The sequence below is a fragment of the Echinops telfairi genome, unplaced genomic scaffold (assembly GCF_000313985.2).
Source record: "Echinops telfairi isolate 266 unplaced genomic scaffold, ASM31398v2 ScPeMD7_1;HRSCAF=3_0, whole genome shotgun sequence".
Taxonomy (NCBI): Eukaryota; Metazoa; Chordata; class Mammalia; order Afrosoricida; family Tenrecidae; genus Echinops; species Echinops telfairi.
In genome coordinates, this window is record NW_022103896.1 from 6,773,620 (window position 1) to 6,786,780 (window position 13,161).

The window sequence follows — 13,161 nt, forward strand, 5'->3', positions numbered from 1 at the left end:
CCCCCCGCCCCAGGGGTCTGTGCGCCAAGGACTGGACCAGCCCCCAACTCAAAAGCCCCAAGCGCGAGGCTGCGTGGCCACATCGAGCGCCCGGGCGGAGGACCCCTCTCTGGCTGTGCTTCTGCGCTGCCCTCCCCCCACCCCCACCCAGTCGGCTTGGAGCCGTCCAAGGGCCGTTGAATCACAACTGCCGGGGTTCAGGGACGACCCCGATCCTGTGCAGCTCCCCAGGCCGAACTCGCCCCCGGAGCCATCGAGAGAGCTGCCGCGATTCGTCGCGCACGGTCGGGGCGGCTTCGTTGCGCCCTTCGCCCCGTGGCCGTGGCTGCCCCATGGCTTCCCACTCTGCGGGCGTGGGGGGGGGCGCGGGCCCGAGTGACCCTGTTCCCCGCGAGGACGCCATTCCGTGGCCACCAGCAGCGCTAGCATGGATGGCCCTTGTTCACGTGGGAAAGTTTGGAAATTTCAAATAACAGGAGTTTCACGTTGGTAAGGACTTGGCGGGGTGCGGGGGGATGGGCGGGTGGAGGATGGGAGGGGTCACCGGAGTATGGACCGCGTTTTAAAATTTAAATCCCATCTAGGCACACTTCCTGGTTGTGGTTGGTCACAGTGACCAGAGCCCAGGAAATAACCACACGGATTCTTGGGTAAGGGTGAGGGTAACCAATGGGCATTAATTTGCAGGCTCACCTGAGCAGGTCTGAAGAGGCCCTTCCTTGCCTGTGCTGTTGATTATGGATCTTGGGTGGCTTGCCCTTTTCAAAAAGTTCTCTCCCCAGAACACCACTTTGAAATTGAGCCCTGGCGGCCAGCAACCATGGTGCCCAAGGTTTTCACTACCAGATGCCAGGGAAGAGTCCTCTGTTTTGGGGCTTGCTTGTTAATGAATTCAGAGTGGGCAGTGATTTCTGTGCTGTGAAATCCTCCCCCCCCCCATATTTTTTCTCCCTTTGGCTACGGTTTACATATGTGTGTATAATCCCATCACATGGTTCTGGGATGTTGCCACCTACAGACAGTATACAAAGCCATTTGTAGGGGTTCTCTGTCTTTTCTTCCTTCCCTATCCCTTTAAGGGAACCGTAGACTTGGGCAAACCAGCCCTTAGCCTGCACATCCCCCTGCTGAAGTCTTGTTGACCTTGGTGGCATTGTGGAGGTCATGTGTTCATAAACAGTTCTGGAACTGCTTCCTCCCGCTGGTATGGACAGAGGTGAAACTGATTTGAGGCGGGTGTGGGCCAGCTTTTGTGTTTAGAAATCCTTTTTTATTGAACCTTTTTTTTTTTGGCCGTTACTTTTGGATTTTTTTTAGTTGGTGGGGTGGGGGAGATTTCCTACATGTCCAGTTTGCATTTTAAGGGAAAGAATCAGGGTTTGTTTTTTTCCCCCCGAACTTTTCTAGCCTTGCTGGTGCATCACAGGGACAGCTGAGTGTCCTGGTGACATTTTTAGAGCTTGGTGAAGGGAAGGAGGGACGGAGAAGGGCAGGCCTGGGAGCCCAGTGCCTTTGGCTTCTGAAAGCAGCTGCATTCTATGTAAGAAATTTGATACTTACAAGTGGAAGATTACAAAACAAATAAATTAAGCAGTGGCTAGTTGTGTTACATTAGAATTCTACATTTTGCAAAAAAGGATCCACTACAAGGTGCCTTTAAACGATCGATGCGCCCCCCCCACCCCCCTTATGTGGAACTTAGGGGCCCTGGTAGTGCAGTGGTTAAAGCTCTCAAATGCACACCAGAAGAGGCCCATCACACCTACCAGCCACGTCCCTGGAGAGTAAGGCGGCGTGGACATCCCTTTGGGGCAGTTTGGCTGCATTCTGTCCTATCAGCTCGTTTGCCATGAGCTGGAATCCACCGGATGACAGAGGTTTGGGGATTGTATCTGGTACTGCTCAAATGTAATTTGCTTTATGGAAAATCGGTTGGAGTGCAGCAACTTAAAGACAGATTTTTTGCATAGTGGAACATTTACCCGTGTGTTTTCCTTCAATTTTCCCTTTCCTAAAACTGCCTGGGGGCAAAGTTAATATTTATGGGGCTTCTTAAACTCAGGAGTGAACCACATAGTGCTACCTACTAATTTTTAACTGAGTGGAAAAGTTGTCCTGATGTGCCCTGCACCGTTTGAGGGGACACACTGAGGCCTCATTCATAACAGTTTTCATTGTGAAGGAAAATTCTGAGTCAAGTTAGTCTAGAAACGTCACCCCCACCCCCTCCAGGTAATGCACTCTCTTGGTTTCAAACTTGCCTGGCCCCTTCTTAGAGGGGTCCTCAGCATTCACACACACACACACACACACACACACACACACACACACACAATCACGCCGAGTGCTGGTGTGAAGTCTGAGGGCAACACCAGCCAGTGCTCCCAGACTTGTTCTCTAGGCGCAAATTGTCGTCAGAATTAAAGGCCTGCTTTTTCCACAGCTGTCATTTTATTTGGGTCACTGGTGAAGAAAATGCTATTTTGATCAAAGAATGGCTACAAATTCTTTAAACTTGCAAAGGGCCCCCTTCCCAACCTTCTCTCTCTTTGTTAATGGAATCAGGTTGGTTTGGAATCATCTCAAAGAAGTACATGGGGATTTGGGTTCTGAAATCGTTTTGCGTTGGTGAAATCCTGCTCAACTATTCCCGTTCCTGTTTTAAACATCACCAGAGCAAAATGAACTTACCGCTGGGAGGAGGGAGGAAGTGCTGACAAACGGTCTTGAGGATAATGGATCCCATCCAGTTTGCTTTGTGCTCTCCTGCCTGGTGCAGGGGAGAGCAGGCCCCCACCCCCACCCTGAGTTTAGAGCAGGAATGTGGAGGACCAGAGCAGCAGCTTAGGCCAGGGCCTTCAAACAGTTGACCAGACAATGGAATGAGGGTGGAATTTTCCACCAACTTTTTGAAAGCCCTCCAGAGCACTTAGTCTTTTTTTTTGTTTTGTTCCTGTGCTTTAGACAGAAAGCAGGGAGTTTGGACTGGTGCTCTGGGGAGACTGGACACACTGTGGTGTGGTGTTCTGAGTGACCTCCCCCACCCGACTGTTACAAAGATGGGGGTGGGGGGCTCGCCAGTGCCATCCTGAGTTCTCAGTACCAGCTCCTGCCGCCTACATTAAACAAGTGAGTTAAAAATGAAGATATGCTATTAAAAGAATGTTTTTTGTCCGTCCATCTCCCCCCCCCCCAAATTTCAGTAAACCACCTCCGGATTGCTAATTTCAGTGCACAGTGAAGTTTTTAAAATAGTACATCAGATTTATGATTAACGAGAGCCCTTGATTACTTTTTTAATGCATGCAAAAGTAAGTGTAGTGCTAGGTGTTTTTATTTGTGCCGAGGTAGGAGTGAATAGAGGTAATGATTAGACATTTTAATTAGAACTTAGGGCTGATTTATGTCCTTGTGCTCATAATTCAGCCCAGTGTCACTTTCAGAATGCCATGCAGTGCTCCTGTCTCCAGTTTCCTCTCCCACAAAACGAACTCAGTAGCACAGCACGCCTGTGTGAACTAGGACTTTGCAAGGAGGATTTCTGAAGCCTAAAGCGTACCTGTAAACTCACTGGTGGAATTTCAGTAGTTTCATACCCTTAATCGGCAGAAATTTGAATGGAAGATTTTAAAATACAAGAAAAGCTGATTCAGTTTCGCCTTTTGGTAAGTCTGCCAATTGCCTCTTTATCCCTAGACGATTTCTTTCACTATCACGTGTTCAAAGAGCCCTGGTGTTGCTGTGGGTTAAGCCGAGGGCTGCTAGCCACAGGGTTGGTGGTTCAAACCTTCCGGCCCAGCTCAGGTCTTCCAGCCACTCGGAGCAAGATAGGCTCTCAGCTTTTCTTTAAAAATGTACAGCCTCAGAAGCCCTAAGGAGCAGTATTCTAGTCTGTCCTCTGGGTTTCTGAGCCCATGTCGGTTTGTTTTGGGGTGTGAAGTTACATGTGTATATTTTCCAGGGTCCAGTCTCAACTAGTAGTGTGCCTTGTTGGTTCCTTTTAGCTGTAGTATCAATAAGTTTTTCTACGTAGAAAGATTATTTTAGTTTTCACAAACGGGTAGGGGGTAGGGGGATAATAAGCGCACTTTAAGACACTTAAGAACATTCTCAGATTCCTGTGGGGACAATTAAGCGTGGCATATGTAATTTAGTATTCTACCTAGTATCTGGGTTTTATTTAATATTTAACATATAGCTCTCCTACTGGACCAAGAACTGCTTCCGTGGGGTTCAGGCTGCAGACTGCCTTGGCATTCCTCCTGCAGAGTTGACTGACAGCCAGGGTTCAAACCTGTCCTTAACCACTGAGCCACCAGCACCCCAGTATTCAATTAGCACTTACTCTAAATTAACTTTGCTGGATGTATTGAAATCAATTTCGTAGGTGGACACTCTTTTAAAAATAGATTTTATTTGTGGGGTATTTGGGCTGCTCACTGTAAGCTCAGCAATTCTAAATCACCAGCCGCTCTGTGTGAGAAAGACAAGATACTCTAATCCTATAGTGTTAGAGTCTAGGAAACGCACAGGGCAGTCCTACCCTGCCCTATTGAGTTGCTGTGTCGGCATCAACTCGGTGGCAGTGAGTTTGGTTTAGGAGAAGTATTTGCTCTCAATTGAGCACGAGATGGATCTTCTTTACTGTGACTGAAGCCTTCTAATTGATTCTAGAGTTGAGTGTTTGATAGTGGTGGTGGTTTGATAGATTGTATGGATAAGAATTTTTGAGTCTGTTCCTGGAGGACCACTACTTTAAAGTATGTTCTTTTCCATTTGACTTATAAACAGAAGCTTTTTTAAAAAAAGAAAACATAATTTCATTTGTACGGATTATATGGCAGTCCTAAGCCGTTTATATTTGGAAAAAACTGTGTACTTGAGTAATTTATTAAGCTGCATCCCTGAAATGCAGTGATTGTTGAGCATGTGATGCAATTTATGTTAACTTTAATGTAGAGCTTTTAACCCAACCCTAACAGATGTATGATGGAGTACCACTCTATAGATACATACAAGTATGTGTGCGTGTGTATGTATACTGCCATGTAGTTCATGCCGACTCGGTGACCCTACAGGACAGAGCACAATCCCCCTGCGTTTCCAAGACTGTGAGTCTGTCTTTACAGGAGTAGTACAGCCTTGTCGTTTGGTTGGAGCGGCTGGTGGTTTCAGACTGCTGGCCTTGTGGTTAGCAGCCCAATTCCTAACCCGCTACGCCACCAGGCTACTCATAGAATAGCGTGCTATTTTTGTCCCTTGCACGAGGCTGGGCTGTGTCAAAAGTGATCTTGAATGCCAAGTGTTGGACTAAGCATGCACAGTGTCCTGTCAGGTGCTTTTCCTGAAGTGACATTCATTTTGTGTCTGTGGGGACCAGTCCATGAAGGCAGCCAGGCCTCTGAGAGCTCAGACTGCCTCAGTTTCCAGCCCTGACCTCCCCGGTGGCTTCTGCTTTCCACAGGCTCCGGCTCTCACAGGGCGCATGCTGCTCAAAGGTGAATACCTCTGAAGAGCTGTGGCTCGCCTGCGGTCCTCTCTGCTCTCTTTGGACACTGGTCAGTAGTTGACCGCCAACTGTACACCCTGAAAGGACCTTTGGTGCAGGATCCACTGGCTGTGGTGCCTCTGATGTCCCCCTGATGAAGACAAGCCGTGGAGATCCTTCTCTCTTTCCCAGGGTGGGTTCATGGGACGCCTGTGCAAATCTCAGTGTCAGGGGTGGCATTTAAGAACTTCGTGACCGGGTAAGGCCTGGGGGCGGTGTCGGATAGAGAGGCTGTTGAGGGGGTTGGAGGAGGTGAGGTGGCAGGATGAGTATGTGCCTCAGTGTACAGCATGCTAAATCACTCATCGTCTCCCTCCAGGACATCAGCCCGCCTCGACATGCAGGGACCCTAACGGTGCGTCTTTGCTTAGGGCTTGAGGTGCTTGCTGGGAACACCTTAGATCAATATGAAGAAAGTATTTTCCACACTGACGGTCCATTTGAGTGATCACACTTCCCCAGAAAACCTGGTACCCTCAAGTTCATGCCAACCCATGAGGACTCTCTGGGACAGAGTACTGCCTGGGTGGGGGTGGGGGTGGAGGGTACGGAAGCAGACCGCCACAGCTTCTGCCTGTGGAGTGGTTGGTGGGTTTGAACCACTGCACCTGCTTTGGGTTTGCTGCCTGGTGCTTTACCTGCTGTGCCTTCTGTGAAGGGAGGAGAGACGCTCACCCTGCAGGTGGGGGAGGGACTCCACGTGCCAAGTCAGGTGAAGAACACTCAAGTGCACTAGTCTTTCCCCCACATTGTATCCAGGTGTCCCATACCGCCTGGTGTTCATTTTCAGGTCCACACAAACACCAGTGTATATCCTGCTGAAATTCCTGATTCGGGCATTAGAAAGTGTGACAATTTCAATACTAGCATTAACTCAAGATAATCTTTGTCTTTTCCTAGATGATAAATTTTTGAAGGGCCAGTGTGTATTATAAGGAACACTGGTGGTGGCTGTTGGTTAGTGTTGACTGCTAACTGCGAGGTCCATGGTTCAAACCCACCAGCTGGCCCTCGGGAGAAAGAGGAGTCCATCTGTCCTCTTGAAGATTGAACAGGCTCAGAATTGACCTTTTCCCAGCCACTCTGTCTATCCCACCCCCTCACGAGGGACTGAGAACACACTTTACACAGCTGTGGTGACGGGAAGTGCTGGAGCCAGCACTCAGTGGGTACTCACACTTCGTAAACTTCATTCCATGGGGCTGCTTACTGAAGCAAACATGCTGGTTGTGCATCTCTGTCGTTAAGAAGCACACGCATGGATAGTGCACAGCCTACTTGACAGTCCTCGTTAGTCACTCTGTCTTTAAGCTGGGAAGGCTCAGCCCCGCTGAGGGCTGCCTCTGGCTCCCCACTCCCTGGGGAACAGAGGCGGTTCCTGCCAGATGCATTGACACTGAGACCTCAGACTGTCCCCCTGACTTCTGAACATTGCGTTCCCAGGGCCAGTGCTGTTCCTGGGAGAGTTGGAGAGGGCCAACCAGCATCCGGTGACTGCTCCTGCAAGCCCTGACCTGCTGCAGAAAGCGAAGCCCCCTGTGTCCAGTGCCAGCACCAGGGCTCTCAGCCACCTTCCTTAGTCTTTGCTTGACGTCCTGGATGTAAAGGGTAGGTTTTCCTTATTTTTCCTTTTAAGAAATCTAAATGTATATGTCTTCCTGAAAGGCACTTGCAGGTTGAGTTTCACAAGTGACTGATCCTAGTTTCAAGACTTCTTTTTCCCCTGTATCCTTGCAGTGAGGGATGTGGGCGGGTCTCAGTAATCTGTGTCAGGGAGTTGGGAACCACGGACAACTGTGGAATCCTGGTAAATATGGACATCAGGAAAGCCCAGGAGCTCCAAAGACAGGGAATGTTGCCGTCTCCCAACCTTGTAGAGAGGCTGCTTCTCCTTCGAGCAGGTCACAGCCAGTCTCTTCCTTGTCACTCTGATTTCTGAATGTTCAGTTTGCTGCTGGTGTCGAGAAGATCCACAGCAGGGTGTACGTGTGTCCACCAGTCTCCATGGCTACCCTGGTGGGATGTGGCTTACCTTCTCAACATTGGGGCTGGTTTTGCACATTGTGGAGCCACCCTCCCACCCCGGGAGTATGCAGCCCCCGTGCCCATGTTCAGCCCCACGTCAACCGTTCTTGCACACACGGTGCTCACAGCAGGCCTTGTCTCCTAGCTGAGCTAAACTGCTGTGGGGTTGGAAGAAGACTCTTTTTGTTTGGGGTTGGAAGGTTATCTCAGGGCAAGAATTTCAGGGATTCCTCCAACGTGGGCGGCTCTAGAACTACACTTTTCCCCCTTGGTCAGGATCCTTCTATGCTTGATCAAAATATGTTCAATCAGGGGAGGCAGTGATTACCCACTTCTCCTGGTCTCATGGCAAAGAAGGTGGTTGGGTGTTCATGAGGCAATTTGCAAAAACCCCAGACTCACTGCCATTGAGTCAGTTCCTATTGCCAGCAAGCCTGAGGGACAGAGTAGAATTGCCCCTGTGTGTTTCTGAGTCAGTGAGCTCACTTTCACCCACGGAGCAACTGGTGGTTTCAAACTGCTGACCTTGCAGTTGGCAGCCCAACTCGTAACCCCTCTGCAGGCAGTAGTCACTGGGAAAAAGAAAATGGCACCGTGGTGCCCTCTGACCTCTAACTTAACAGAGAGGACAGTCACCATCAGCACCAGCTGTCCTTCCCACAGCACTCCGTGCCCTTCAGCTGCCACGGTTGGGGTTCACTACAGTGGCCGCACAAAACTCTCAGGTCATGCACACCTCCAGGGGGTCTCTTAGGGAGGCTGCCGGGTTACAGGTCACAGAGAAGTGCTCAGGACACAGTCGACCAGTCAGGACAGTTTCTCCTCTCCAGCCCTCGGCCTCTTGGCCTGGCCTCTGTCCTCCCAGGCAGTGTTGCACAGCTCTTTTAGGAGTGCCAGTACATACACACAGGGCGTCCACCAAAAGCATCACACCGAAGCGCTCGAGTTCAGTTCTGTGGGTCGGCAAACTCAGCCCTCCCATTTCAGTGTCTAGCAGCAACCCCTCCACAAGCCCAACCTCCTGCCCGGAAGCACTCGCCTTGACTTGCTCTGTGGGCCGGGAAGCCCACTGCTCTGCCTCGTGTGCTGTGGTCCTGTCGCTCCTGGGGTCACAGCTGTGCCCTGGATCAAGGTGACTGCTCCCTTCCCGTTCGAGCAGGCTCGTTTTATACCCAGCAGTGTTGCGCCCACAGTGGATCTGGTCACAGTCACTCTGAGCTGAACCATAACATCCAGTCAGCATCTTCCCCCATTCCTCACCCAAGCCAGACCCGCCATCTGGAAAGCGGGGGTGTTTGGTGCGAATCACACAGCTTTTACACGTGTGCAACTATGTTGCACCCTTACACTTAATACGGCAGATATTTCCATCACTGTTCACCCCCTTCCCCACTACCCCAATCAACTCTGTTCTCTCTGTATCCGCCTTATCTTTTAATACTCTTGAGTCCCTTGTCTTCCAGCTCCCGCATACTCTAGCACGGCCTCATTCTCCTGCTGGCTGAGTCCGATGTGGGTGTGGCCCACCATGTACCACGACGCCTCTTTGGTGGGAATTTGGGCTGTCTCCTGGCTCAAGGCAGTTGTGTTGCCGTGACCCTTGGTTGCAAGCCTCTGAACACCCCTGGTCACAAGTCCTTTGAGTGCATGCCCAGACCTGCATGAGGCGATGGTTGTATTTGGTGGCTGGTTGAGGCACTGGTTTTCTTAACAGCTGTGCCAATCTGCACGCTGCCGCACACCTCACCCGTGCATGTGGGAGGTGGCTGTTCACAGGCCTGCCTGACAAAATGCCCTTGAAAGGCCTCTGCCTACTTCATGATTGGTCTTTCATTGTCACGTTTTAAAGACTTTGGTTGTGAGGTGTTTGTCAGACACATGATTGATTTCACTCTGCCAAAGCCATTGCTTGTCTTCTCACTTTTCTGGTAAAGTCTTGATGAACTAAGGTTTTCATTCTTGGGAGGACCTCTGATGTCTGCTGCTACAGTAGAGGGGCTCTTCCTCTCTTGTGTAACAATCACAAATACAAGGGAACATGAGTTGGCCAAGTATTTTTCTTTATGTATAACATTAAGTAGAGGATTTTAGCAAGTGATTTGGGTGTTCACTGTGCTAGTTGTGAGTGACTGGGAGATCAATCCATGGGAAATGACAATAAGCCATGCATTTGTCTTTAATTGAAGTCTGCAGGGACCAGCCCGCCGCTGATACATGAGGGTTTGGACAGTGAGTTTGAAAACAAGAAATGTTAAGAGAAAAAGGCTTTGGGAGGGGTGCTTTTTAATCCTGCACAGCAGCCTGCAGTGGCGATCTGAATGCTGCTCCAAGTCCATGGGCCCAGCAGTTAACTGCCTTTCAATTCCGGCGTTTGTTCCTGGCGAAAGCAAACAAATGTTGCCCAACTGCCATGGTAGAAACTTTGCAGTTTCCTGCAAATGAGAGGAGTTGGGCTATTTGACAAGACATCTTCTGCAAGAAATACAACCCCGAGCAGGCCTATTCCCCCTGTCAGAGCCCCACATCGAACATGACAGAGGAGCCGGGAGCTGTTGTCCGTGTCCCATCCCCCGCCCACAGGCCTGTCTTCCTCTGCGGGGCCAGTTTCTTTTACTTCTTGCTCCTCGGTTCTCGTTCCTGGTTGCATTCATGTCTGCTTTTTACCCAGAAATGGGAATTTCTGTCTGTAGGTTCTCAACCGCAGCGTGTACTTGAGAGGCGTGGCAGGAATTGTCAGGGCCTTGCACTTGTCCTGTCTGACCCTCCTCCCCTCTCTCTTCCCCTTCTCTGACACGGCTCCCATCGAGCTGAACCTAGCGCCCCACATCCCGCACTCGCTAGTCCTTGGCCCCTGTGTCAGTCCTTTGGTCACACCCTAGAGCTTTGGAAATGCCCATCACCCATCTCCTCCTTGAGTCAGCTGTTTGCCTGGCACTGGATAAACTGAATGAAATGGCTTTAAAATGGGTCAAACGGAAGATCAAATGATAGTACGTTTTAACTTAACTACATCTGCCATAGTGAACTTCCCAATGCTCTCTGCCTCATAATGGGCTGTTCACATTTCTCAATTATGGTCAGAGGGAATTCACTGGAGGCTTAAACCATGTATGGACCCTGAAAATTGATTTTGGACATCCACTGCCATCCATAGCCTTCTGCAAACCAAGTATTCACAATTTTCACTCTGATGCCATTCCCTCCTTTAGATTTGGATTATAATTCTTTATAATCCTTGATCACACAGGCAGTGTGCTGCTTCCTTGTGGACTTAGATGTTGCCTCATTCAGATGCCTGATTATAAATAATCCTTTACGACCTCAGGTTATATTCTTTCTGATGTCCAGGCACCATCTAGTTTCTTCACCACACTTTGCTCTAGCACCCATATCTTATTTCAGTGATCTCTTCATCACGCGGGGCCATGTCATAAGAACGAATTGATCTTAGATTGGGGCTAGAATTAAATGTATCATTGTCATTTTATGTTAGAGAACATTATCAATCATCCCCTTCCACTGCCATCCAGTCAGTATTGAATCTGCCATCCAGTCAGTATTGAATCTGCCACCCTATAAGTTAGACAGGGTAGAACTGCCCCCTGTGAGGCCCTGAGCCTGCAAATCTTCACTAGAGTAGAAAGCCTCATCCTTTCCCTGCAGAGCTGACTGGTGGTTTTGAACTGGTGACTTGGCAGTTAGCAGCCCAGTCAATGTGTAACCACTGTGCATTGATAGTGTCATTAATTTAGCCAATGGTACAGACGTTAAAACTGTTGAGAAAAGGAAAACATACAAATGTAGGCTGGCTGTGAACCGAAATGCATGAATTGTTGATGCCATGAACTCATCAGCCCTCGAGCAGCCTGACCCTGAGAGGTGCTGCGTGGCACAGGGCTCGTCCTGTCCCATGGAGGGTTCTGAGCGTGGGCTTGGGGGCGTTCCTTTGTGTCAGCCACTCTGCAGAGGCCTTTCAGGGAGTTGCAGTGCCCTGCAGTCTCATTCCTCAGGCTGCGAGAAGGTACGTAGGGGCTAGGCCTGGGCTCAGGGAGCTTGCAGGTTTGCTGGGCGCATTGTTGTCTAAGGTGGTCAGGAGTTGGGAAGGAGGTCCGTCCTGACCTTCCCCTCTGCCCTCACACCCCTTCCTCTGGAACCTCTCAATTGTGTCTCCACCCCAGCTACTCACTGGTAAGACATTTCTCTCTGTTTTCATCCGCAGATCTGATAAGCGAGTAGCATGTCATCACTCGTCACCTTTTTAAATACTGGCTCTTTTAAGCCTTGGACGTCTGTGGACCAGAGGCTTCCTTCATAACGCTCGTCATCAGATTTGCTAGGTAAGCGCAGAATCTACCTGGTTGAACTAGTTCTCCACCTTCACCTGCTGAACCACACGACACCCTAGTGCAGGACAAACTTAATTTGTGAGCCTACAGGTACCCAGGGTGGGCTGCAGCTGCGTCTGCCTTGTGGGCTTTCTTTTTTTTCTCCTCTTGAAAGTATTGTTTTCAGAGAGAGACCAAGCCAAAGCTGGATTCCACTGGGACTCTGTCCCCCACTGAGAAGCTCAGAAGGAAGTGAACAGGGAGTTGTTGAAACGTTTGAACAAGTAGATGTGCGATCCTACGTAAACATGGCCCCCAGTTCAAGTCCCCAGCTTTCAACACAATTGAGTGAGTGAGCCCTGGATGTGGATGTGTAAGCCTGGTGGCAGAGGGTGTGGGGACCTGGAGAGATCCGAGTCTCCGACACGTGGGACAGGAGCTCGGAAGAAACCAGAGGGGCCCCGAGACAGGGTGGCAAACCACAGCAAGTCACAGCTACCCTGCCCTCACACACCAAACAAAAACCTCCCTTCTAGAACTTGGCACTGATTCTCATTTTTTAACCTCCCTGCCCATTTGTGAAAATTGGGACAAGAATGGATTATTCTCCATTCTTAAGGCACTCCCCATGACTCCTCGGGAATTCCCCGAAGGGTAGGCACCCTCAGTGCCTGGAGTAGAGTTTTTCTTGACCCATAAATGTGTGCTAACGTCAAGCAATCCACCATCTTCAGCTGCCACCTCTCAGTCTGGGGCTTCCCTTTGGTTTTGCCCCTTGGTGTCTTCTTCACCTCCCCTTCCTGAATTGAAGGGCACCGTTCTTGCTTTAAAAGGCCACCTCAGAGTGAAGTAGTTCAGGGAACAGCCAGCCCCCAGCCAACCGGGGCCCGGACCTGTCTTTGTTTTGTCAGAATGCCATTCTTTGCGTTCTCCCTAGAGTCTTGCCTTTCAAAATGAAACGCCCGGTTAAGAAAAATCTAATTCTTTTTTTTTTTAGGCAGTGAGAGAGTGAGTGAGTGAGTGAAACCGTGAGTGAGTGAGAGTGAGACAGTGGGTCAGAAAATGAGAGAGTGAGTCAGTGAGTGAGTGAAACCGTGAGTGAGAGTGAGACAGTGAGTGAGAGTGAGTCAGTGAGTGAGTGAGAGTGAGTCAGTGAGTGACTGAGTCAGAGAGAGAGGGAGGCAGTGAGTGAGGGAGACAGTGAGTGACTGAGTCAGAGAGTGAGACTGAGTGAGTGAGTGAGTGAGACACAGAGTGAGTGAG

General features: G+C 49.8%; 1 long non-coding RNA gene across 9 annotated transcripts in view; it reads left to right on the forward strand.

Moving 5' to 3' along the window:
• Positions 1 to 77: 77 nt before the first annotated feature.
• Positions 78 to 13,161, forward strand: part of LOC123521215 — a 28,142-nt gene continuing 15,058 nt past the window's right edge. For 2 of the 9 annotated variants that reach the window (XR_006679683.1, XR_006679692.1), the window contains exons 1-4: positions 547 to 3,665; positions 5,465 to 5,681; positions 6,992 to 7,156; positions 11,793 to 11,910. This is a non-coding gene — a long non-coding RNA (uncharacterized LOC123521215). Of the gene's footprint in view, positions 490 to 544; positions 3,666 to 5,464; positions 5,682 to 5,867; positions 5,904 to 6,991; positions 7,157 to 11,792; positions 11,911 to 13,161 lie in introns of those variants that run through there. The other 7 variants (XR_006679684.1, XR_006679687.1, XR_006679691.1 and 4 more) reach the window with 7 other exon arrangements.